Source organism: Neofelis nebulosa, chromosome X (genome assembly GCF_028018385.1).
Source record: "Neofelis nebulosa isolate mNeoNeb1 chromosome X, mNeoNeb1.pri, whole genome shotgun sequence".
NCBI classification, from domain to species: Eukaryota; Metazoa; Chordata; class Mammalia; order Carnivora; family Felidae; genus Neofelis; species Neofelis nebulosa.
The window spans coordinates 83069376-83094784 of record NC_080800.1 but is presented as its reverse complement, the minus strand read 5'-3'; the positions used below and the strand labels follow the sequence as shown (position 1 = coordinate 83094784).

General features: G+C 39.4%; 1 pseudogene; it reads right to left on the bottom strand.

Annotated features, from left to right (window-relative positions):
- Positions 1–3280: 3280 nt before the first annotated feature.
- LOC131502109 (NADH dehydrogenase [ubiquinone] 1 beta subcomplex subunit 5, mitochondrial-like) overlaps positions 3281–25409 on the bottom strand; it is a 45688-nt pseudogene continuing 23559 nt past the window's right edge.

The following is a 25409-nucleotide window of genomic DNA, read 5'->3' as shown; positions in this document are numbered from 1 at the left end:
CAGGTTTCATGTAGTCTTATAAACTTATATCACTCTAGTGGATTTATTTGTGTCCCACAAAAGGTATGTCGAAATCCTAACCCCCATATCTGTCAACATGACCTCATTTCAAAATAGAGTCTTTGCAAATGTAATTAAGTTAAACATCCCGAGATGAGATTACCCTGAATTTAAGGTGGTTCCTAGATTCAATGACTGCTGTCCTCCTAAGAGAAACAAAAGAGAGATTGCACACACACAGGGAAGAAGATCAGTCGCACTGCCACAAACCAAGGAAAGCCAGGAGCTACCCGAAGTTGGAAGAGGTAAGGAAAGATTCTCTTCTTGAGGCTTCAGGGAGAGTGCGGCCTTGCCAACACCTTATTTTAGACTTCTTGTCTCCATAACTGTGAGCCACTAAATTCCCCTTGTTTTAGGTCACAATTTTTTTCATATTTTTTTAACTGAAGCCCTAGGAAACTAATACACCTATTAGCAACATACTTCAGTGTCATCGGTTGTGAATTCATGTCAGTCTATATACTTTTTTTTAAATTCCTGTGGGAATGGTAATATAAATTATGATATATAAAAATAGATATGGCTGAAAATTTCTTATGTGCTAATATTTTATGGATTGTCTCATTTAATGGTCACAGCACTCCTATGAGGTAGATACTGCTGCCAATTCCTATTTTGTAGGCAAAAAGTTGAGGGACACAAAGAACAAGGACTTGGCCAGGACTGCACATTTAAGGAGCAGGACAGCTTGGGTTTGTACCCAGTACTTCATGCTCCAGAGCATGCCCCATGCCTAGGAAACTGTCAAAGATTTGCTGTTCATTAACAGAAGCAGTGTGCACAAATATTATTATTTTAGGAGGTTATTTAAATGAATATTCAGTATGTGTCAATATACTTACATGAAAAAAGTTGGACCTGGTGACAAAAGATGGCTTGTGATCTTGGTGAAAGCACATTCATTGCAATTATGGGGAAGGAAGACACAGTGCAGTGAGGTAAGGAGTCAATGGGAAGTGAAGAATGATAACAGGAAATGCAGGAAATAACTTCTGTAACTTTGTCTTTGAAGGAATCAAGGAGAGAGGAAGAGACAGAGAGAGGGAGAGAGAGAGAGAAAGGGAGAAAGAGAGAGGAAAGGTGAGAGAGAGAGAAAGAAAAGAAGAGAGAGAGAGAGAGAGAGAGAGAGAGAGAGAGAGGGAGAGAGAGAGAGAGAGGGAGAGCGCACCACCTCTGGCTTAAAGGAGATGAGGGGTCCAAGGAGAGACTATTTTTCTTGTTTTTAATCTTTAATGGCTTGAAAGGGCTAATTTAAAAGTTCGTGTGAAGGAGCCATCTCATCTCAGATTTTGCCCACATATTTATTTCTCTTCTTAGTCTCTTGTTTTAATTATAGAGTTAATGAAATGACTCTAATGGAACAGTATGAGTTTTAAGTTGAGTACCACATATATTTAATTATCAGTGAATGAAATAAATGGATAATTGTGTATCAAAGAAATGTTAGCAATTTGTAGGTTTTTGCCTCTCAGGGAGGCATCAGACAGCTGAAATCCTGGTGGATGTGGTGAGATAACATATGCTCTGAAGACCCCTATACTGATGACTGCACAAAAGGTCCAAATTTTTCCTATAAATGTATTAGCATTCTGAGCAGTCCAGGAGCAGCAGTTAAGCTAGTACCACACTGCTTCCCTGGTGTCATTTCTCACTGAGCTCATCAGGTGAGTCAAAAACGAGCCTGTCTTCCCAGCGTGGGGAACTGCATTAGGTTCTGCTCAGAGGCAGGATGGTATTAAACAGCCCTTTGGGGCTTCTGAGTCACTGAAGAAAGTAGAGAACCTTCCCTCTACTATATATTGAGTGCCCAATATCAAGGGCACTCAAAGGCAATTTTATTGACTTATTTTTTTTAATGTTTATTTTTGACAGAGAGAGAGAAAGAGAGAGAGAGAGAGAGAGAGAGAGAGAGAGAGAGAGAACCATGAGCTGGGGAGGGACAGAGAGAGAGGGAGACACAGAATCTGAAGCAGGCTCCAGGCTCTAAGCTGTCAGCACAGAGCCCGACACGAGTCTCAAACACGCTGACCCCAAGACCATGACCTCAGCCCAACGCTAAGACTGGATGCTTAACCGACTGAGCCACCCAGGCGCCCCGATTATTATTTTTTATAACTGAGTGTGGGTCACGGTTATGGACTGAATGCTTCTGTTCACCTCCCCATGCCCCCATGCCCCCATGCCCCCACACCCTCGCCAAATTCATGTGTAAGTTCTATCCCCTAAGATGATGGAATTTGGAGTGGGGCTTTCAGGAGCTCATTAGGATTGAATGAGGTCATAGGGGTATGACCCTTATGATGGGATTAGTGTCTTTAGAAGAGGAAATACTAGAGATCTTGCCCTCTCTCTCTCTCTCCCTCTCTGCCAACTGAGGGCTCAACAAGAAGACAGCCATGTATAAGCCAGGAAGAGAGCTCTCCCCACATACCAACTGTGCTGGAATCCTGGTCTTGGACTTCCAGCCTCCATAACTGCAAAAAAAAAAAATGCATGTTTGTTGTTTAAGTCACCCAGCCTATGGTATGTTGTGATGAGTGCCCAAGCTGATTAATGTGTTCACCTTTTCCTCATTTGTATGTCTTGCAATATTTTTGAAAACTAGACCTTCTACATAATACATGTTTGCAACTCTGGCTTCTGATATTTTTCAACAATTTTGCTGTTGCTAGATCTATATCGTTTGTTTGTTTAGCCATATGTCTGGAAGAAACCTTTGAAATTTGCTTCCTCCTTTGTTAAATACAGCAGATGATGCCTTGTTTAGTGTGTGTGTGTGTGTGTGTGTGTGTGTGTGTGTGTGTACTTTTGTGCACATATAAGAGCATGTCTTGCTCAGTTTTGTTCTTGCTTCTATTTATAGGTCTGTCTTATTAAGGGCATCCACTGGTTCTGTGTAGTCTAAGGATGAATAAATGATTGGATAGAGTATGTGCTCCAACAACTCCAGCCAGTAAGGCTTCTGTGCTCTGTCATTATATCTGTGTGTGGGTAGGGGAGCACATTCAAATTTCTGGGTTCTTGTCACATCTCCTCTGTCTGTGAATGCTTGGCGCTCTCAGGGCTGGGGCCATGGCTAAGGTTTGGGTTAGGTCTCAAGAGGGGACATGACCTGGACCCCCAGCAGTGCAGTGGTCTCCCCAGAGGGCTGAGTTGAGGGCACAGGTTAGGATGCGGGTCAGGCTCAGTCTTTGGGTTCAGGTTAGGATGCAGGTCAGGCTCAGTATTTGGGTTCAAGTGCCAGCCTCTGGTGTGGGCCAAGCTTAGCTTTGACCTCAGCATCCCCCTTGTGCAGCTCCATCCCTGCTTTAGAGATGGCATGATGACTTTCCAGGTTCCAGCTCAATAATCTTGCACCGGTTCTGGGCTCCAAATCCATTCTGTTCTCAGACCTAGGAATTGGGCCCCCATAAGGAAAGAGCCTTGGCTAGGGATATGGTTAGATCCCAGGAAGGTTCAGGAGCTGAACCGACACCAGTCCAGTGACTGGAGGGCTGAGTTGAGGGAGTCTGTTAGGGTGTGGGACAGGCATAGGGTTTGGGGCAATGGACGACCGATTGTGTGTCCGATGCTCAAGTTTGGGCCCCAGATCCTCCTCTGAGGCTCCATTCAGGCCCTGGAAACATCAAGGTCAACTCACCACTAGTCAGGAGTGTTTGGATAACTGGGCCCTTTCTTATCTCTGCTATGCATTCATGTAGCTGCAGCCAGGAATATGCTCACTGCAACCATGACCAGAAGCTCAGGCTAGCAGAGTCATTACAGGTCCCACCTATCCACTTCAGAGATAATCAATGCCACCAACAGCTTCCCAAATTCAGCCAATCCCTTTAAGCACAGCAGAAAACCTCCTGTTCCTCCTGACCTGCCACACTGTAGAATTCCATACCTATCAAGCTGGAGGATGGAATGAGATGGAATGGGAGCAGCCCCACCCAAACATCACAGAATCCCACTATTTTATGTAAAGTTCAGCAGTTTTCAAAGCATTCAGATTATTGTACACCTCTGGTCACTTTCCAAGGCATGGAAATGGCTGGTTAATAAAATGTTGTCCAGCATCATAGTTGCTTTTTTGGAGACAGGAGCTGCCAGTCCTCTCAGTGGCCATAGCCAGAAATCCTCCTCCTTTTTCTGAGCCCGACCTTCTTTCACAATTGTAACATTGCTTTAGAGAAGTGTCTATTCATGTTTTCTGCCCATTTCTTCACTGGGTTATTTGTTTTTCGGGTGTGGAGTTTGATGAGCTCTTTATAGATTTTGGATACTAGCCCTTTGTCCGATGTGTCATTTGCAAATATCTTTTCCCATTCCGTTGGTTGCCTTTTAGTTTTGTTGGTTGTTTCCTTTGCTGTGCAGAAGCTTTTTATCTTCATAAGGTCCCAGTAATTCACTTTTGCTTTTAATTCCCTTGCCTTTGGGGATGTGCCGAGTAAGAGATTGCTACGGCTGAGATCAGAGAGGTCTTTTCCTGCTTTCTCCTCTAAGGTTTTGGTGGAGGTTCCTCAGAAAATTAAAAATAGACCTACCCTATGACCCAGCAATAGCACTGCTAGGAATTTATCCAAGGGATACAGGAGTACTGATGCATAGGGGCACTTGTACCCCAATGTTTATAGCAGCACTCTCAACAATCGCCAAATTATGGAAAGAGCCTAAATGTCCATCAACTGATGAATGGATAAAGAAATTGTGGTTTATATACACAATGGAATACTACGTGGCAATGAGAAAGAATGAAATATGGCCTTTTGTAGCAACGTGGATGGAACTGGAGAGTGTGATGCTAAGTGAAATAAGCCATACAGAGAAAGACAGATACCATATGGTTTCACTCTTATGTGGATCCTGAGAAACGTAACAAAAACCCATGAGGGAGGGGAAGGGAAAAAAAAAAAAAAGAGGTTAGAGTGGGAGAGAGCCAAAGCATAAGAGACTGTTAAAAACTGAGAACAAACTGAGGGTTGATGGGGGGTGGGAGGGAGGGCAGGGTGGGTGATGGGTATTGAGGAGGGCACCTTTTGGGATGAGCACTGGGTGTTGTATGGAAACCAATTTGACAGTAAATTTCATATATTAAAAAATAAATAAATAAATAAAAAACAATTGTAACATTGCTCTTGTTGGCTCCTCTCTGAGCTCCCAAGATAGAGAAACACTTTGTGATGTCAGCTTTGGGTCTGGGCACTCCACTGTGGCTACTGCTTTCCTCCTCATGCTCTAGTGATGACTCAGCCTACAAAGGTGGCAGTGGAAGCAGCTGTACACTCTGACCTCTTATTGAGTAAGAGTTGCCTCAAGTCCTCATTAAAACAGCATATGTATTTTGATTTAATAGACACCAACCATCAGTGGCTTGTAAGGAGATGGGGACTTATGAGGAAAGCTTTACACATTCCCAGGCCCTTGTTTATAATCCCAGTAAGAAAAACCCCTGACCTCCCCTGCTTATAGGTAATGTGTTGGCCGAAGGTCAAAACCTGAAATAAATATTGCAACTGGTGTTCATGACTTCAACTCGTAAGAAAGACTGCACTCCCTACAAGGCCAGCTTCCACACATAAATCTGCACTTATTTTGTTTTATTTATTTATTTTATCGGGGGGGGGGTATTACTTTAGTTAGTAAAAACACAAGCTCTCCTCCCTGAGAAATTTCTTGACTTCATTTTTTAAACGCATATTTTTTTTTAAAAAAGTAATTTTAGGCTTACAACAAAATCTGGAGGAAGGTAGAGATTTTCCAAATACTTTCTGCCCTCACACATGCATAATCACCCTCATTATCATCTTTCACCAGAATGATACTTTTTTTTTTAACCACTGATGAACCTACATTGGCACACCATAATCACCCAGTACCCATAATTTGACCTCAGGCTCACCATTGGTGTTGTACATTACGTGGATTTAGACTAATATATAATGACACATTTCTATCACTATAATATCACACACAGAATTTTTATTGCTGTAAAAGTCCTCTGTGCTCTGTCTATTCATTTCTCACTCCCTCCACACACACACTGTCAGCCTTTACATTGAGTCCATAGTTTTGCCTTTTCCACACTGTCACATAATTGTAATCCTACACTTTTCAGATGGCTACTTTCACTTAGTAATATATATTTAAGGTTCTTCCATGATTTTTCATGGCTTGATATCTCATTTCTTTTTAGCACCGAATAAATAAATATGCCATTGTCTGGATGTATCATAGTTTATCTACTCACAAACTGAAGGACATCTTCAGAAACTTGATTGCTTCCAAGTTTTGGCAATTGTGAATAAAAATTCTACAAACATCTGTGTACAGGTTTTTGCGTAGACATAAGTTTTTAACTTCTTTGGATAAATAAACAAGGTACATGATCGTTAGGTAGTATGGTTAGAGGATGTCTAGTTTTGTAAGAAACCACCAAACTGTCTTACAAAGTGGCTGTACTATTTTGCATTCCCACCAGCAATGAAGAAGAGTTATTTTTGCTCTACATCCTTGCCAACGTTTGGTGTTTTCGGTGTTCCGGATTTTGGCCATTCTAGTAAGTGCATAGTGGTACTTCACTGTTGTCTTAATTTGCATTTTCCTGATGACATATGATGTGACTCATCTTTCATAGGCTCATCTACCATCTACCTATCTTCTTTGATGAGGTGTCTGTTAAGATCTTTGGCCCATTTTTGTAATCAGGCTATTTGTTTCTTATGGTTGAGCTTTAAGAGTTCTTTGTATATTTTTGATAGCAGTCCTTTGTCACATGTGTCTTTTGCAAATACTTTCTCCCAGACGGTGGCATGTTTTCTAATTTTCTTGACATTGTTTTTCACAGAGCGGACGTTTTCATTTTAATAAAGTCCAACATATCGGTTATTTATTTCATGAATAGTGACTTCTGAATTTTATCTGAAAAGCCATCACCATACCTAAGGTCATCTAGTTATTCTCCTATGTTATCTTCAAGAAGGCTTATAGTTTTGCATTTTACATTTATGTCTGTGATCCATTTTAAGTTAACTTTTATGAAGAGCATAAGGTCTGTATCTAGATTTTTATTGTTTTGTATGTGGATGTCTTTTTGTTCCTGCACTATTTTTGAAGAGACAATTTTTACCCATTGTATTGCCTTTGCTCCTTTGTCAAAGATTGGTTGACTACATTCATGTAGGTCTACTTCTGTGCCCCTCCATTTGATATAATTTTCTATGACTTTGTCAAAATTACACTGTCTAGATTGCTGTAGATTTATAGTAAGTCTTGAAGTTGGGTATCTTCAGCCCTCTAACTTTGTAGTTCTCCTTCAATATTGTGTTGGCTATTCTGGGCTTTTGCTTCTCCATATAAACTTTAGCATTCATTAGTTTTTGTTTTTGTTTTTGTTTTTGTTTTTGTTTTTGTTTTTTGAAATGGGTTTAGACAAGTTAATTACCAAATACATTGGGCAGAATAAGCATCAAGCATAATCAATACATTCTGGAAAAGAAGTATCATGGGAGGGGATAACAGGTAGTCCTAACAGATACTAAAGCATAGAATATGCACTATAAAAGAGTGTGGCATTTTCCATGAATAGACAGAAAGATTAATAAAACAGTACAAAGAATACTTACAACCAACTACATTTGAGAATTTAAAATATAATTAAGACAGTATTTCCAATCAGCAGATATATCACAGATTATTTACAAAATGGTATTGTGATAACTTGATGCCCATAAGCATAAGGCCATTCCACATAGAACAATTCCTGACAGCAGAAGACTAGAAACAAGACTAATGTCCACCAATAGGTAGATAGTTGAATAATCCAACATACATCCATACTAGAGAGTACTATGTCACTATGAAAACAATAGAGACTCCATCTCTTTACTGTTATGCAGTGTTCTCTAGGTTATACTGTTAAGTGAAAAAAGAAAGGTGCAGAAATGTGTGTAGAGATGCTGCATTCCAATACGGTATCTACTAGTCATGCATGGCTATTTATATTTAAATTTATTAAATTTAAAAGACACTCAAAATTTAGTTATTCCAGGGTTAGAGGAATAGCAAAGATGGAAGCTTATGATGTATATTTTCTGAAAAATATAATACATATTTACTGGCTCCATGAACTGAGAAGGTCAGAAACAGTGATCAATCCAGTAGTACTGAGCAATTCTAGTACCCAGGCTGATTCCTCTAAAATAATTTCCCACTGAAAGAAAGCCAGGATTCCTTGGAGAAATGGTGGGTTCCAGGTCTGGGGTAGAGTTTTTCACAGGAGAGTCTGGACCAAACTATCATTCCTGAAAACATGTCAAAACCAATCAGAGGCCAACCTAAAGAGGCTCCCACTGGCCAAACATAGAACAATTTGAGCATCAAATAAAATAATGACTACAATGGATCAAAACACAACACACATACAAATATTTACGAACTCCGCATGACAGTCTAAAAGCAAAGCAAAACAAAACAAAACAAAACAAGCTCATTGCTCATCTTTAGAGGCTCCTAGAGAAACAACTCATTATTGTGAAAAGTGGAAATGTTGCCAGAGAATTAAGCAGTCATCTTACCCTTCTTGTGCATACCATATGCAGCGTGATCTAATAGCCGATGAAAGGAAGTTTCTTGTATATATGGATTCCAGCTAATAAATGAAGAGGTAATTATAGAACTAGAATAGCGCCCTTTTGCAACCTTTAATGAAATGCAGTTCTGGCAACTATCTTCAGACTGCAAAAATCATGTGGTAAAAAGGAGATGGAAATGTTATACTAGATGTATCAGGCTGAGAACACTCAAACCCAGCCATCAACTTTAACGTCAGAGAAGAGACAAGACACAATGAACCTTCTGGTGCAACTCCATAGGAAGTTCAAGTTTGCTGTCAGAGGGCAAAAACCGTAGATTACCTCACTGGGTCTCTGTGTACTGATAATACTCTCATAGTGTCTCTTTTTTGTTTTTTGGGGTTTTTTTTTCACACAACACTGTATAAGTTTACAGCATGCAGCATAGCGACTTAACATACAAATATACTTCAAAATGATCATCACATAAAGTTAACATCCATCAACTCACATAGTTACAAAAAATTTTTTCCGTGTGATGAAAACCTTTAGGATTTACTGTCTTAGCAACTTTCATATATATCATACAGCATTGTAAACTATAGTCACGATGCTATACATTACATCCCAAGACTTCTTTATTTTATAGCTGGAAGTTTGTATTTTTTTGACCATTTTCACCCAACTCCTCCTTCCCCTCCCCCTGTACCACCACTGCTTTTGCTAACCACTAATCTGTCCTTCATACTTAGGAGTTCAAGTGTTTGTTTGTTTGTTTGTTTTAGATGCCACATGTAAGTAAAATCATATGGTATTTGTCTTATTTGACTTATTTCATTTAGCATATCATAGTGTCTGTTTTTTTAAACCACACAAAATCCTTGACAACAGGGAAATGTTTTGCTTCACAACACTGAGCAGAGTTCTGCCAATTGCCTGGGTCCAAATCTAGTGCCTCTAGTATGCTCTTGCAGTCAGTGGTGTGAAGAGCCAAGGTGTTGTGTTTTCAGCAAAGGGTTAGGGACCTAGGGCAATGCCAAGATACTTCTGATACAGAGAACAAGTCAGTGAATCATGGTTGCCATAGAAACCTAATGTTATTATGGTGAACATGAGGACTTTTCATCATGACTTTACAGACAGACATGGCCATGGAGAAGAGCAGGTCCTGTCTTCAGTTATTTGGGTCTCAGAAGAAACTGTGAGTGTCTTACTGTGGTGGATGAGTCGACTTGGGGTGTGGGGAGACAAAGGGATCTTAGATCCATTCACCTCTTTCTTCCTTTGGGACTCAATGTCCTGGCCATCTCTTAGGGAGATGAAATGGCTTTTGGGGTCCCACCTGGCTCCAGTAAGTGTAGTGTCCAATTACAGGGGTGTCCTGGAACTATTTTCTTTTTTAAAAGGCAGGGTGACTGACTCTTTATGAACCTCAGCTTCTCCTTCTGCAAAACAGGGATGAGAATGCTGCACCCACACGATCGCTGAGAACGTTCAGTGATACACATGAGCAAGCTTCTGCCCTTGTGGTTATTGCAGGATCATGAATGCCTGTATGAATTTAGGCCACTCCCTATTCCTTTTCAACTTTGTAGTTAGGAGGTAGATGAGGGAAGATGAAGAAAAAGGCCTCGTGAGAAGTCCATTATAACATGTCCCTGTTATGTTGTATCATTGTATCATTGTCACTAATCCAGTGCCTCACACAGCTCCCAGTACCAAGTTACATCAGCAAAGCGTGGTGATTGCTGGATCTCTCTCTCTCTCTCTCTCTCTCTCTCTCTCTGTCTCTCTCTCTCTCCCTCCATGTACATCTCTTCATGCCAGTGGAAGAGCTCATATAAAGAGCCTGATGGAGACAGGTCCTGAGTTTCTGTGTCCTGATGGCTGCTGAAGCTTCTCCAGATTCAAGGGCAGCGGTCCTCACATTTTTATTAGGATATGATGCCTGGATCAAATGAGTTCATAGATCTGAAAAAAAAAAGCATGTTGTGGAATTTCTCCTGTGAGGTTCACACATGAGCCTTAAAGTAGAGAAGGTACTTTAATCTCATCATGGAGAAGAAGTTTAGCAGGTGAAATTTCATTCCACCAGCAGCTATGTGCTGTGTAGCAGCCCTTGAGCCCCATCTTAGAGATTCCAGCTTTTGCTGAAAGGAATGAATTGTCCTACTTGAAGAAGGAATTTGATCTTCAATATGCATTTGGAATGAATGTACCTACATTGTCCTCATTTTATAAATATTATTCAGAGATTCCTATGTTTCTCTCAGATGGATTTGATATATGCAGTTGGTTAGAAGCTCTGCATGGCAAGTGGAGATTTTAGCATGGATTTCTCCCTGACAGCCACATTTTATCCATTTTGCAATCAACTTTTTAAATCCAGAAAGCTTGCAAGTGTTACTTAGAAATTGTCAGTTATGAGAATATGATAATTTCTAAAATAATAATTACCATAGAATTTTCGCTGCTGTAGTAATACCCAGCCACATTCCCTAAAACAACCAGGCATTCTTAAAGAGCACTATGGTTATTTTCCCAGGATATAACATTTTCAGTTCTGTACTGTAAGGCTTTCTCTCCTTACTCCTCTGCCACAACTCACAACTTGCTCTGTCCCCAGGCAACCACTGATATTCTGCCACTATAGATTATTTTTTATTTCCTAGAATTCTGTTTAAATGGAGTCAATGGAACCATAAAGGTTGTATTATGTTATTAGGGGAGGTCTTCCTACTTTCCTTCAGCCTATTTATTTATAGATTTTTCCATATTATTGTATATGTCAGGAGTTCCTTCACTTTTATAGCTGAGTAGTATTCTGGTATATGAATATACCACAAAATGTTATATCCATTCACTTGTTGATAGATATTTGGTGGTTTCCATTTGGGGGCTCTGGTAAAAAAAGCTACTAGGAACGCTTGTGTGTGGGTCTTTACATGGACACATACTTTCTTTCTCTAGGACAAATGCTAGAACTGCAATGGCTTGATGATATGGTAGATGTAAGGTTAACATTGTAAGAAACTGCCCAACAGTTTTTCAAAGTGGTTCTACCATTTTTGTCCTACCAGTAGCGTATGAGAGGTCCACCCTCCACAACTTTGCTGATGTTTGCTATGGTCAGGCTTTTCAATTGTGGCTATTTACAAGAGGTTGCAAAGGTACCTCACTGCAGTTTTAATTTACATTTCCCTAATGATTGATGGTATTGAGTATATTTTTGTGTGCTTATTTGCTATTCTCATGTCTTCTTTGATGGAGTTATGTTCAAATCTTTTGCCTGTTTATTTATTGGACTGCGTCTTTCTTATAGACATTTCTTTTTTAAATTGTGGTATAAAAACATAACTTAAAATTTAGTATCTTATCCTTTTAGCTTTACAATACTGTTTCCTTATGAATCTTGTTGTGCAGAAGGCCTCTTAAATGTTTCAACTTGCAAAACTACAACTATATGGCCATTGAACAACAATTTCTCTTTTCTCCCTCCCTAAGCCCCTGGCAACTGCCATTCTACTTTCTGTTTCTACGAGTTTGACTACTCTAGATATATCATACTACTGGGATCATGCATGTGCCTTTTTGTGACTGACATGTTTAACTTAAATAATGTCCTCAAGGTCCATCCATGTTGTAGCATATGACAGAACTTCCTTTTGTTTTAAGGCTGAATAATAATCCATTGTAGGTATATACCGCTTTTGAAATCCATTCATTCTATGATGGACATTTTGGGTTGCTTCCACCTCTTTGTTACTGGGAACAATGCCGTGATGAATATGAGTTTGCAAGTATCTCTTTGAGAACCCATTTTCAGTTCTTTTGGATATATACCAGAAGTGGGATTGCTGGATCACGTGATCATTCTATTTTTAGTTTGCTGAGGTGCCTCAATGAGGTTTTCCATAGCGGCTTCACCAGTTTACATTTCCATCGACAGTGCACAGAGGTTCCATTTTCTTTACATCCTAGCCTACACCTGTTGTTTTCTGTTTTATTTGAGATTGGCCATCCTAACGGTTGTGAAGTAACATCACATTCAGTTTTGATTTGCATCTCCCTGGTTGTCAGAGATGTTGCACATATTTTCATATACTTGCTATCCATTTGTATATCTGCTTAAGAGAAAAGTCTATACAAATCTTTTTCCCATGCTTTAATTGGATCATTTAGAGTTTTTGTTGCTGCTGTTCCTGTCGTTGACTGGTAGGACATCTGTGTATATATATATATATATATATATATATATATAGTATATATAGCATAGTACATATAATATATATATATATATATATATATATATATATCAGATATACTAGATATTTACCTTTTATAAATGGTCTACCAATATTTTCTGCCAATATTTTCTCCTATTCCATAGCTTGCCTCTTCAACCCCTTCAGTGTTTCTTTTGCTGTGCAGAAGTTTTAAATTTTGATGTAGTCATATTTGACTACTTTTGCTTTTGTTGCCAATGATTTTGGCGTCATACTCAAGAAATCATTACCAAATCAAATGTCATGAAGATTCTCCCCCATGTATTCTTCTAAGATTTTTATAGTTTCAAATCTTAGATTTCAATCTTTAGTCCATTTTAAATTACCTTTTGTATATGGTGGAAGGACGATACAGCTCCAACTTCAGTCTTTTGCATGCGGATACCCAGTTTGCTCAACACCATATATCGAAGAGACTATACTTTCTGCTTTCCATAGCCTTGGCAACCTTGTCAGAGATCATTTAATCATACACATGAGGGTTTATTTCTGGGTTATCTAATCTGTTCTATTGGTTTATATATTTGTCTTCATGCCATTACCATACTATTTTGATTACTGTGCCTTTGTCATATATTTGTAAGCAGGAAGTGTGAGGCCTACAGCTTTGTACACCTGTTTCAAGACTGTTTTCACTATCAGAGAGGAGTCTTTGAAATTCCATATGAGTCTTAGGAAAATATTTTTTCTATTTCTGCAAAAAAATGCCATATTAAAAACTGACATACAATTATCATGCAGTGTTATACAGTATCCGCTATACAATGTAATGATTTAACAATTCTGTATGTTTCTCAGTGCTCATCAAGACAAGTGTACTCTTAATCCCCATGACCTATTTCACCCATCCCCCCTCCCACCTCCCCTAGAGCAACCATCTGTTTTTTCTCTCTATTTAAGGGTCTGTTGTTTGTTTGTTTGTCTCTTTTTTTATTTGTTTGTTCCTTTGTTTTGCTTCTTAAATTCCACCTATGAGTGAAATCATGTTATTTTTCTTTCTCTGGACTAGCTTATTTCGATTAGCATTATACCCTCTAGGTCCACCCATGTCACTGGAAATGGCAAGACTTCATTCTTTTTTATGGCTGAATAGTATTCCTTTGCATGGTGTGTGTGTGTGTGTGTGTGTGTGTGTGTGTAGCACTTCTTTGTTTATCAATATATGAAATTTATTGTCAAATTGGTTTCCATACAACACTCAGTGCTCATCCCAAAAGGTGCCCTCTTCACTACCCATCACCCACCCTCCCCTCCCTCCCACCCCCTATCAACCCCCAGTTTGTTCTCAGTTTTTAAGAGTGTCTTATGCTTTGACTCTCTCCCACTCTAACCTCTTTTTTTTTCCTTCCCCTCCCCCATGGGTTTCTGTTAAGTTTCTCAGGATCCACATAAGAGTGAAACCATATGGTATCTGTCTTTCTCTGTATGGCTTATTTCACTTTACATCACACTCTCCAGTTCCATCCACGTTGCTACAAAGGGCCATATTTCATTCTTTCTCATAGTGTAGCTCTTCTTTATCCATACATCTATCAATGGACACTTGACTTGCTTTCATATCTTGGCTATTGTACATAATGCTGCAACAAATATACACATGCATATATCTTTTCCAGTTAGTGTTTTTTGTATTCTCTGGGTAAATACCCAGTAGTGGAATTTCTGGGTCATATAGCAATTCTATTTTTAATTTTTTTGAGCAATGTCCATACTGTTTTGCACAGTGGCTGCACCAGTTTGCGTTCCTGCCACAGTGGTTCCTTTTTCTCCACATCCTCACCAGCGCTTGTTGTTTCTTGTGTTCTTGATTTTAGCCATTCTGACAGGTATAAAGTGGATATCCCATTCGGGTTTTAAGTTTCATTTCCATGATGATTACTGATGTTGAGCATCTTTTCATGCACATATATTGGAAGAATCAATATTGTTAAAACGTCCATACTACCCAAAGCAATCTATAGACTTAATGCAATCCCTATCAAAATATCAACAACATTTTTTACAGAACCAGAAAAATCAATCCTAAAATTAGTATAGAACCACAAAAGACCCCAAATAGCCAAAACAATTTTGGCAAAGAACAAAGTTGGAGGTATCACAATTCCAGATATCAAGGTATGCTACAAAGCTGCAGTAATCAAAACAGTATGGCATAAGTCTTTTGATACGGATTGCACTGAATCTGTAGATCATGTTAGGTAGAAAGGACATTTCAGCAATTCATAGCTTCCAATCCACGAACATGGATGTCTTTCCATTTGTTTATGTTTTCTTTAATTCTTTTCAGCATGGTTTAGAAGTTTTCACTGTACGAGTCTTTTGACCACTTGGTTAAGTTTAATTCTAAGGATCTTATTCTTTTTGATGCTATATAACATGGGATTACTCTTTGAATTGTTCACTGTTAGTACATAGAAACACAACAGTGTTGCTTTTGTGTTGGGCAACTTAGCTGAATGTATTTGGTAGTTGTGGAATGTTTAGGGTTTTCTACATACAAGATACTGTCATCTGTGAACACAGATAATTTCACTACTTCCTTTCCAAATTGGATGTATTTTATTTCATTTTCCTTCCTAATTGCTTTGGCTAGGACTTCCAGTCCTCTGTTGAATAGAAGTAACAAAAGAGGGTATCCTGTCTTTGTTCCTAGGGAACACTTTGAGTTTTTCACTGTTGAGAATAATGTTAGCTATGGTCATTTCATACATGGTCTTTGTTATATTTCTGTAACTTCCTTCTATTCACAATTTTAGTGTGCAGTGTTTTTGACATGAAAGTGTGTTGAGTTTTGAAAATGCTTTTCCTGCCTCCAGAAGATCATGTGATTTTTGTCCCTCATTCAGTTTAATATGATGTATTACACTGATTGGTTTCCCTACCTTAAACTATCACTGCATTCCAGGAATAAATCCTACTTTGTCATACAATATAATACTTTTAGTGGGTTGTTGAATTGAGTTTCCTAATATTTTGTTGAGGATTATCCCATCAAAATTCCTCAGGTATATTGGTCTCTAGTTTTCTTTTCTTGTAGAATCTTTGTCTAATTTTGGCATCAAGATCATGCCAACCTCATAAAAATGAGTTTTGAGAGAGGAGCCAAGATGGCAGAAAAGCATGGAATTTTTTTTTGTGTCTTGCATCCATGAAATACAGCCAGACCAACACTAAACCATCCTGCACACCTAGAAAACTGATCTGAGGATTAACACAACAATATGCACAACCTGAACCAAAGAATTCAGCAGGTACGTGGCACAGAGAGGTGAACTGGGGGAGAGGGAAGCAGCGTAGGGCAAGGAGCCACTTTTGCGTGTGGAGAGAGGACGGAGAAGGTGTGTGGGGGAGAATACAGGAAAAACGCCCCCCACAAAACAGCTGGGGAGAAAGTGGAAAAGTGGAAACAGCCACAGGGACAGAACTAAAAAGGGAGAAAGGAGAAAGGGGAGGGTTTAAGTTACATTAAGAATATAAACAGAGGGAGTGCAGAGTCTGAAACTCCACAGCTCGATACCAGGCGGTGCTCTGGTGGGAAGGGCAAATCCCCAGGAGCAGAGTGGAGTCCAGGGTTCTTCAGGCCACATGGGGAGAGGTGGTTCCCCATCTGGGAAGACACCTGGTAGAGGCTGTGTGAGTCCTCCGAAAGCAAGGCCCCAATGGACCCAGGAGAACAACCACATTCACTGGGGCTGGAACAAGGTCATTAAGGGTGAAGCCTGGTGCCAGATGTGTGTTGTGATTTTTCATAAGCCCTGAAGCGCTGCTGCTACATTATCTCGTGAACTTTTTCTGAGGTGGGTTGGCACCCGGCCGCAGTCTCTGGGCAGCAGCAGCAGTGCAGACCCGCAAACGTTTCTGGGTGCAGCCAGCACCTGGCCATTGCTCAGTAAGACACTCCGCAGAGGGGCAGAAAAAGTCAAAGCCGCAGTCCCTCAGAAGGGGTCAGGAAAAGCAGCCCCATCTGAGACAAAGCTCAGGAGGGAGGTGCTGCCTGGGGCTTGGTCACGGACAGTGTAAAAGCAGGGAGTGGACAGAAGCTGAAGACAAAGGATGGGTGTGCAACTGCTGATCAGGGAGAGCAGAGTTCCTATACTAGAGACTGGGTAGCTGGGTGATGCCATTTTCACCGCTTCCGTGCACGTTCATATACACCTACAAGTGCCACAACAATCCACCCCAGTAGGCTAAGCAGCGCCGTCTAGTGGAGAATTGAGCCATTACACTAAGCCCCACCCAACTTGGCCAACTTCGATCTTTAGGAACACAAATCTCTCCACCTGCTTACTTTATGGACTATAAAATTCTTCATAGTTTGACTTCTAGGGGAAAACGAAGTAACTTCATTCGTATTTCAGTCTGTTCACCGGACCATCTATTCAATTTTCTTTCTTTCTTTTTCATTTTCTTTTTTTCTTTTTTCTCTTTTTTGTTTCTTGTCTTTTTCATGAATACATAAAGAGAAGCAATTCATTTTTACTTTCAGTTTTTATTAAAAATATATTTTTCAACTACATTTTCTGCTTTTGTGCAAATTTTTTCAAATTCTATTTTACTTCCATCATTTCATTTTAGTCTACTTCATGTATTCATTTTTTTTTTCAAATTTTCAAACAATTTCCTTTTTCTTTCTTTTTTTTTCCTTTCCCCCTTTTTCTCTAATCTATCAAGCACCTTTCAACACCCAGACCAAAACACACCTAGTATCTAGCATCATTTATTCCATTTGTGTGTGTGTGTGTGTGTGCATGTGTTTGCTCTTTTTTTTTTAATTTTCATATGTTTTTTTAATTTTAACATTGTTCATTTTAATTTCCTTACCTCATTAATTCCTTTTCTCCCTTCAAAATGGCGACATGAAGACAAAAGCAGGAAGAAACGACAGCCATGGACTTAACCAACACAGATACAAGCAAGATGTCTGAACCAGAATTTAGAATCACGATAATAAGAATACTAGCTGGAGTCGAAAATAGATTAGAATCCCTTTCTGCGGAGATAAAAGAAGTAAATCTTGTCAGGATGAAATAAAAATGCTATATATGAGCTGCACTCTCTAACGGATGCCACAGTGGCAAGGAATGGAGAGGCAGAACAGAGAATCAGCGATATAGAGGACAAACTTATGGAGAATAATGAAGCAGAAAAAACAGGGAGATTAAGGCAAAAGAGCACAATTTAAGAATTGGAAAAATCAGTGACTAATTAAAAAGGAACAACATCAGAATCATAGGGGGGGTCCCAGAAAAGGAAGAGAGACAAATAGGGGTAGAAGGGTTATGTGAGCAAATCATAGTGGAAAACGTCCCTAATCTGGGGAAAGACACAGACATCAAAACCTAGGAAGCACAGAGGACTCCCATTAGATGCAACAAAAACCATTAGACCATCAACAAGCCATACCATAGTCAAATTCACAAAATATTCAGGCAAGGAGAGAATCATGAAAGCAGCAAGGGAAAAAAAAGTCCCTAACCTACAAGGAAAGACAGAGCAGGTTTGCAGGAGACCTATCCACAGAAAGCTGGCAGGCCAGAAAGGAGTGGCAGGATATATTCCATGTGCTGAATCAGAAAAATATACGGCCAAGAACTCTTTAGCCAGCAAGGCTGTCATTCAAAATAGAAGGAGAGGGGCACCTGGGTGGCTTGGTCGATTAAGCGTCTGACTTCGGCTCAGGTCATGATCTCATGGTCCGTGAGTTCGAGCCCCGCGTCAGGCTCTGTGCTGACAGCTCAGAGCCTGGAGCCTGTTTCAGATTCTGTGTCTCCCTCTCTCTCTGCCCCTCCCCTGTTCATGTTCTGTCTCTCTCTGTCTCAAAAATAAATAAACGTTAAAAAAATTAAAAAAAAAACAAAATAGAAGGAGAAATAAAAAGTTTCCCAGACAAACAAAACTTAAAGGAGTTTGTGAGCAATAAACCAGTCCTGGAAGAAATTTTAAGGGGAACTCTCTGAGGGGAGAAAAGATGAAAGTAGAAAGAAAGAGAGAAAGAAAGAAAGAAAGAAAGACACCAAAAACAACAAAGATTACAAAGGACCAGAGAACACCACCAGAAACTCCAAATCTACAAGCAACATAATGGTAATAAATTCATATCTTTCAGTACTCACTCTAAATGTCAGTCGACTCAGTGCTCCAATCAGAAGACATAGGGTAACAGAATGGAACAGAAAACAAGATCCATCTATATGCTGTTTACAAGAGACCCACTTTAGACCTAAAGACACTTTGAGATCGAAAGTAAGGGGATGGATAACTATCTATCATGCTAATGGTCAACAAAAGAAAGCCATAGTAGACATACTTATATCAGACAATCTAGGCTTTAAAATAAAGATTGTATCAAGAGATGCAGAAGGGCATTATATCATAATCAAGGGGTCTATCCACCAAGAAGACCTAACAATTGTAAACATTTATGTGCCAAATGTGAAGACACCCAAATATATAAATCAATTAATCACAAACATCAAGAAACTCATCGATAGTAATATCATAATAGTAGGAGACTTCAACACCCCACTCACAGCAGCGGACAGATCATCTAATCAAAAAATCAACAAGATGGGGCGCCTGGGTGGCGCAGTCGGTTAAGCGGCCGACTTCAGCCAGGTCACGATCTCGCGGTACGGTCCGTGAGTTCGAGCCCCGCGTCAGGCTCTGGGCTGATGGCTCGGAGCCTGGAGCCTGTTTCCGATTCTGTGTCTCCCTCTCTCTCTGCCCCTCCCCCGTTCATGCTCTGTCTCTCTCTGTCCCAAAAATAAATAAAAAACGTTGAAAAAAAAAATTTAAAAAAAAAAAATCAACAAGAAAACAATGGCTTTGAATGACACACTGGACCAGATGGACTTAACAGATATATTCAGGAAATTTCATCCAAAAGCAATGGAATATACATTCTTCTCCAGTGCACATGGCACGTTCTCCAGAATAGACCACACACTGGGACACAAATCAGCCCTCAACAAGTACAAAAAGTTCAAGATCATACCATGCATATTTTCAGACCATAATGCTATGAAACTCTAAATCAACCACAAGAAAAAATGTGGAAAGATAACAAATACTTGGAGACTGAAGAACATCCTACCAAAGAATGAATGGGCTAACCATGAAGTTAAAGAGGAAATTGAAAAGTATATAGGAGCCAATGAAAATGATAACACCACAGTCCAAAATCTCTGGGAGGCAGCAAAGGTGGTCATAAGAGGGAAATATATACCAATCCAGGCCTTCCTGAAGAAGGAAGAAAGATCTCAGATATACAACCTAACCTTACACCTTAAACAGCTGGAAAAAGAACAGCAAACAAAACGCAAAAACAGCAGAAGACAGGAAATAATAAAGATTACAGCATAAATCAATGCTATCGAAACCAAAAACACACTAGAACAGACCAATAAAACCAGAAACTGGTTCTTTGAAAGAATTAACAAAATTGATAAACCACTAGCTAGTTTGATCAAAAGGAAAAAGGAAAAGACCCAAATAAATAAAATCGAGAATGAGAGAGGAGAGATCACAACCAACACAACAGAAATAAAAACAATAAGGGAATATTATGAGCAATTATATGGAAATTAAATGGGCAATCTGGAAGAAATGGACAGATTCCTAGAAACATATACACTACCAAAACTGAAACAGGAATAAAAAGACAATTTGAACAGACCCATTACCAGTAATGAAGTCGAATTAGTATTCAAAAGTCCCCCCAAAAGACAAGAAGTCCAGGGTCAGACGGCTTTACCGGGGATTTCTACCAAACATTTAAGGAAGAGTTAACACCTATTCTCTTGAAGTTGTTCCAAAAAAAAAGAATTGAAAAGGAAGGAAAACTTCCAAACTCTTTCTATGAAGCCAGCATTACCTTGATTCCAAAACCAGACAGAGACCCCACTAAAAAAGAGAATTATAGACCAATTTCCCTGATGAATATGGATGCAAAAATCCTCAACAAGATACTAGCCAACCGGCTCCATCAGTACATTAAAAACATTATTCACACAACCAAGTGGGATTTATACCTGGGATGCAGGGCTGGGTCAATATCCGCAAAACAATTAGCGTGATTTATCACATCAATAAAAGAAAGGACAAGAACCATAGGATCCTCTCAGTAGAGGCAGAGAAAGCATTTGACAAACTACAGCATTCTTTCTTGATAAAAACCCTCAAGAAAGTAAGGATAGAAGGATCATACCTCAAGATCATAAAAGCTGTATATGAAAGACCCAACGCTAATATCATTCTCAATGGGGAAAAACTGAAAGCTTTCCCCTTAAGGTCAAGAAGAAGACAGGGATGTCTACTCTCGCCACTGTTATTCAACATAGTATTGGAAGTCTTAGCCTCTGCAATCAGACAACACAAAGAAATAAAAGGCATCCAAATGGGCCAGGAGGAGGCCAAACTTTCACTCTTCACAGATGACATGATACTCTATATGGAAAACCCAAAAGATTCCACTGGAAAACTACTAGAGCTGATTAATGAATTCAGCAAAGTTGCAGGATATAAAATCAACACACAGAAATCGGTTGCATTCCTATACACCAACAATGAAGCAACAGAAAGAGAAATCAAGGAATTGATCCCATTTTCAATTGCACCAAAAACCACACACAAAAAAAGCCTGGAATAAATCTAACCAAAGGGGAGAAAAATCAATACACTGAAAACTATAGAAAGCTGATGAAAGAAATTGAAGAAGACACAAAAAAATGGAAAAAGATGCCATGCTCCTGGATGGGAAGAAAAAATATTGTTATAATGTCAATACTACCCAAAACAATCGACATATTCAATGCAATCCCTGTCAAAATAACAACCGCTTTCTTCACAGAACTACAACAAATAATCCTAAAATTTGTATGGATCTAGAAAAGACCCCGAATAGCCAAAGCAATCTCAAAAACGAAAACCAAAGCAGGAGGCATCACAAGCCCGGACTTCAAGCTATACTACAAAGCTGTAATCATCAAGACAGTATGGTACTGGCACAAAAAGAGACACTTAGATCAATGGAACAGAATAGAGAACACAGAAATGGGCTCACAAACGTATGTCCAACTAATCTTTGACAAGGCAGGAAAGAATACCCAGTGGAATAAAGACAGTCTCTTCAGCAAGTGGTGTTGGGAAAACTGGACAGTGACATGCAGAAAAATGAACCGGGACCACTTTCTTACATCATACACAAAAATAAACTCAAAATGGGGGAAAGACCCAAAACAGATGAACATAAGGGAAAGAAAACAAAAATAATATAAAAACAGGGAGGGGGAGAAAAGATAAGAGACTCTTAACTATGGAGAACAATCAGAGGGTTACTGAAAGGTTTGTGGGAGGGGGGATGGGCTAAATGGGTAAGGGGCCTTAAGGAATCTACACCTGAAATCATTGTTACACTGTATGCTAATTCATTTGGATGTAAATTAAAAAAAATTAAAAAAATTAAAAAAAATGGATGGAAGACCTAAATATAAGACAGGAAGCCATCAAAAGCCTCGAGGAGAAAGCAGGCAAAAATCTCTTTGATCTTGGCCACAGCAACTTCTTACTTAACATGTCTCCGAGGCAAGGGAAGCAAAAGCAAAAATGAACTATTGGGACCTCATCAAGATTAAAAAAATAAATTAATAAACTGCTGCATGGCATAGGGAACAATCAGAAAAACTTAAAGGCAATCGATGGAATGGGAGAAGATATTTGCAAACGACATATCAGATAAAGGGTTAGTATCCAAAATCTATAAAGAACTTATCGAACTCAACACCCAAAAAACAAATAATCCAATGAAGGAATGGGAAAAAGACATGAATAGACACTTCTCCAAAGAAAACACCCAGATGGCCAATGGACACATGAAAAAATGCTCAACATCACTCATCATCAGGGAAATACAAATCAAAACCACAATGAGATACCACCTTACACCTGTCAGAATGGCTAACATTAACAACTCAGGCAACAACAGGTGGTGGCGAGGATGCGGAGAAAAAAGGATCTCTTTTGCATTTTTGGTGAGAATGTAAGCTGGTGCAGCCCTTCTGGAAAACAGTAAGGAGGTTCCTCAAAAAATTAAAAATAGAACTACCCTACGACCCAGCAATTGCACTAGTAGGCATTTGTCCAAGGGATACAGGTATGCTGTTTCGAAGGAACACATGTTTATAGCAGCACTATCAACAATAGCCAAAGTATGGAAAGAGCCCCAATGTCCATGTATGGATTAATGGATATAGAAGATGTCGCATATATATATATATATATATATATATATATATATATATATATACATATACACACACACACACACACAGTGGAGTATTACTCGGCAATCAAAAAGAATGAAATCTTGTCACTTGCGACTATGTGGATGGAATGAGAGGGTATAATGCTAAGTGAAATTAGTCAGAGAAAGAAAAATATCATATGACTTCACTCATATGAGGACTTTAAGACAGAGAACAGATGAACATAAGGGAAGGGAAGCAAAAATAATATAAAAACAGGGATAGGGACAAAACTTAAGAGACTCAAATATGGAGAACAAACAGAGGGTTGCTGGAGGGGTTGTGGGAGGGGGGTCAGCTAAACAGGGAAGGGACATTAAGGAATCTACTCATGAAATCATTGTTACACTACATGCTAACTAATTTGATGTAAATTTTAAGAAAACTAATTTTTTTTTAAAAAATGAGTTTTGATGCGTCCTTTCTCCTTCAATTTTTGGAAAGAGTTTTGGAAAGACTGATGTAAATTCTCCTTTAAGTGATTGGTAAAATAGGGGGCGCCTGGGTGGCTCAGTCGGCTAAGCGTCCGACTTCAGCTCAGGTCATGATCTCGCAGTTCGTGGGTTCGAGCCCCGCGTTGGGCTCTGTGCTGACAGCTCAGAGCCTGGAGCCTGTTTCAGATTCTGTGTCTCCCTCTCTCTGACCCTCCCCCGTTCATGCTCTATCTCTCTCTGTCTCAAAAACAAATAAACGTTAAAAAAATTTAAAAAAAAATGAAAAGCATTGCTGTTAGATTTACAACAAAAACTTAAAATTTTTTGAATCCTCTGATGTCTAATTTCGTTGTCAACTACTCCTGCTACTCAACTTTAAATGCCTATCTGCTCCAGCGTGTTAGATCAGTAACACTTCTTTCATTTAAGTAATATTTTTCTAGTGATTTATATGTCGCTGGGCACACAGCACAGAGAATGTGACAGGCAGGCTCCCTGGAGTTTTCATTCTGGTTTGGGAACACTGGAAGTTAGTAGGCAAAGAAATTAATAAGCATATTAATGTCATATGAGGAATTGTGCTTTGAAGAAAATAAACACCTGAGTAGAAAATGACTGGAACGGAGATTATTATGGATGGGGTTTTCAGTGAAGCTCTTTCTCAGGAAGTGACATGTTAAATGAGTCCTGAACAGAAGAAGAAGGCAGGCATAGGCAGGCCCCCTTAACTGGGAGAGAAGGCCTTACATGTAGCAGAAGCCTCCTGTCATCTCAGATGGACCCTTTCATAGACTACATCGGAGAGACCACCCTCCTGGGAATAAGGCAGACAGATCAAAAATCTACCACTTTGAATAACAAAGAGGTAATGGAGAAAGTAAAACCTGTAATACAGGCCCAGGAGAAGAACCAACATTGAAACTACACAATGGTTGCCTTGTCCTTCAGTCTCTATTAAGAGAGATTCTATCAGGAAAAGGTAATAGTCTGTTAGCTCTATGCAAGAAGACAAATGTTTGGGTTACAAGTTGCCTCAGTTTCCCAAGCTCGCAACTTCTCCCCCACTCAATTGTACCGTTTTGTGCTTTGATGCTAGGATTCCAAGAGTCAAGGTCAAGCTTGGACTAAACTTGCTTGGAATGGCGTCCACTTGAGATCATAGTTCACTATCCTATGGGGTGGGCACTAACATCTATCTTGCTCCCTGTGAACATTTCCAGTTATGCAGATTTAGAGATCAAGAGAGGGAGGGTTGGAATGCAGACAAGGAATGGACAACAGTGCCTGACAGACAGTAAACACCCAATACAAATTAACAAAATAATGAAACGTAGATGCAGGAGCAAGCAGGAAACAAAACTACTACGTATCTGTCCTCTCAAACTTTTCATACACATATGACTTTTTCAAAGAGAATTAGGACCAGACTGTACTTACTGTTTCATAATCTCCTTTGAAGGAAATATTTTGCTTCTGCTTCTAAAAAAAACTATGCCTTTTCAGTGGGGGGGGGGGGAAGACTCCTAGAAAATGGACATAGATGTCACCAAATGATCATAGGGCATGTGGGGGGAGTGTGGGAAATACACTGATTCCATTGTGTAAGCCAAAGCGTTCTGCACTTTTCCACACAGAAGCACTTATCCTTCCTTCTATATATATATATGTCCATCATGGGATCTTCAAGTCTGGGGCCTGGAAGTCCTGCTTCTAAGCAAACTGAAGAGAAAGCTGCATGAGTTAGCATGTACAATTATTGTGAAGATGCTTGAG